The sequence below is a fragment of the Petaurus breviceps genome, unplaced genomic scaffold (genome assembly GCF_028583685.1).
Source record: "Petaurus breviceps papuanus isolate PSGF00001 unplaced genomic scaffold, PetGlider_PUasm1.0 186, whole genome shotgun sequence".
Classification (NCBI taxonomy): Eukaryota; Metazoa; Chordata; class Mammalia; order Diprotodontia; family Petauridae; genus Petaurus; species Petaurus breviceps.
In genome coordinates, this window is record NW_027185798.1 from 42,874,604 (window position 1) to 42,876,578 (window position 1,975).

At 35.5% G+C, this 1,975-nt stretch overlaps 1 pseudogene; it reads left to right on the forward strand.

Annotated features, from left to right (window-relative positions):
• Positions 1-790: 790 nt before the first annotated feature.
• On the forward strand, positions 791-1,355 carry LOC138162165 (ATP synthase subunit ATP5MJ, mitochondrial pseudogene; annotated as a pseudogene).
• The last annotated feature ends 620 nt before the right edge of the window (positions 1,356-1,975 follow it).

Below are 1,975 nucleotides of genomic sequence, written 5' to 3' on the forward strand. Positions count from 1 at the left end.
TTTTCAAGGTTTTCTTTAACTGTTATATGTCCTATGATTTTTTATATGTTCTAAACTTACAACAAATTTTTACTTGTTTGAGAAAATATTATATTCTTCTACCCAATTTTTAAAGCTTGTGTAACCTTCTTTACTTAAAATTATGCTGTGACTAAAAAAGGACAATGGAGGCAGGAGTAAAATTTCTTTTGAAATATTGGTTGTTTCTCTTCCTGTAAATTATTTAGCTTTTCCTTTTTTTAATTACCTCACTGTAAATCACCTACACCAGGGGCACAATACTGTTTGCAAACATAAAAGGAAATTACTGTGTGTGGCTCACACACACCACTTACATTTCATTATAGACAAGGAAGTAAAAACCAAAAGTATAGTAGTTATAGATTTAAATGGTTTGCTTATTGTTCTATAAAATACTTGTTTCATTTACTCCTCCAGGTCTATGCATTCAGCTCAGCTTCTGTGAAGTGGAAAATATTATCAATTAGAGCAGCAGTAAGTTAAGCTTGAGTCAGAATGCTACAATAAATACCCTGTTGTGTTATGATATATATAGTGACGACCCCCTCCTAAGTCATGGCATTGTTGAAGTCTGTGGTTAAGCATGTAACAAAAATTTATAGTACACAAAAGATTTGTAAGGAAGGCCAACAAAACAGGAATTATGAAAAGAAAGATGTATGTTGTAGTTTAATAAAAAGAATTGTTGCTAACTGGGAAAAAAGGAACAAGAATTACATAATACTCAATTCAACCAAAAATTTTTTAAGATTGTATGTAATATGTAAGGCACTGTGGATACAAAGACAAAAAAAGAAAACAGTCCTTTCCTTTAAGGAATTTGTTTCAATTGGCCACCTATTCTAAGATTGAGAGGTTAAAGCACTCCCCTTGAGGCCCTGACTTTGGGGGTCACCTTTCCGAGCCTTTGGCTTTCCGCTATTCTCTGCTACCCGCCCAGGCTCCCGTGGTAGGCCATTCTTTGCAGAAGCCAGCCATGATGTTACAAAACTTTATGAAAAATGTTTGGACCCCACTGAAGCCCTACTACACTCAGGTTTACCAGGAGATCTGGGTAGGAATGGGTGTGATGGGTACATTGTTTACAAAATCAGAAGTGCTGACAAAAAAAGCAAAGCTTTGAAAGGTTCAGGTTCAGCTGCTCCTGCTCATGGACATCATTAACAGGGTTTACTTTAGGATTATGCATAATGTGAAACATCAGGCTGGCTGTAAATTTAGGCATTTGATGATAGAAGAAAGAATGCAAAGATTTCCCATGTTAATAGCCTTTAGGCCTTTGTTCATACAATGAAATAAAGTCATATATGTGTGTATATATATATATATATATATATATATATATGTATGTATATACACAAGGAAAAAAAAGATTGAGAAGTTAAAAACTTTTTGGATTTTGACTCTGTCAGCAAATGTCAACTATAGCTCCCAGCTTCCCTGGCTTCCTTTAAGTCCCAACAAAAAATTTCATCTTTTACCAGAAGTTTTCCCCCAATCCCTCTTAATTCTAGTGCCCTCTCTCTTATTATTTTCTATTTATCCTTTACGTAGTTTGATATATATATATATATATGTTTGCATGTTTTCTCTCCCATTAGATTGTAGTTTCTTTGAGGGCAGGAACTTTCTATCAAGAAAATGGCTTGTAGGGAATGAAAACACAAGGTAAATGGGAAGATGATAATAAAGCACCTAACTAAAATCAGTATAAAGTGAAGGGAAACCCCTAACAACACCTTGATCACCATTTCTCCTTTGGCTCTGATGGACATAGTACAAAGTCATGAATCCAAGAACCTTTGGAATAGCAACCCTTCCAGCCCAATTCCCACAGCCATCCTGAGAAGCAACTTCTGGAAAGGTAGCCTGGCAACTACTCCTGCAGGTACTACAATCTTATCTCTTAAAGACCCCCAAAAGGAAGTTCTTGTCACCAAAGTCCTTGACACTT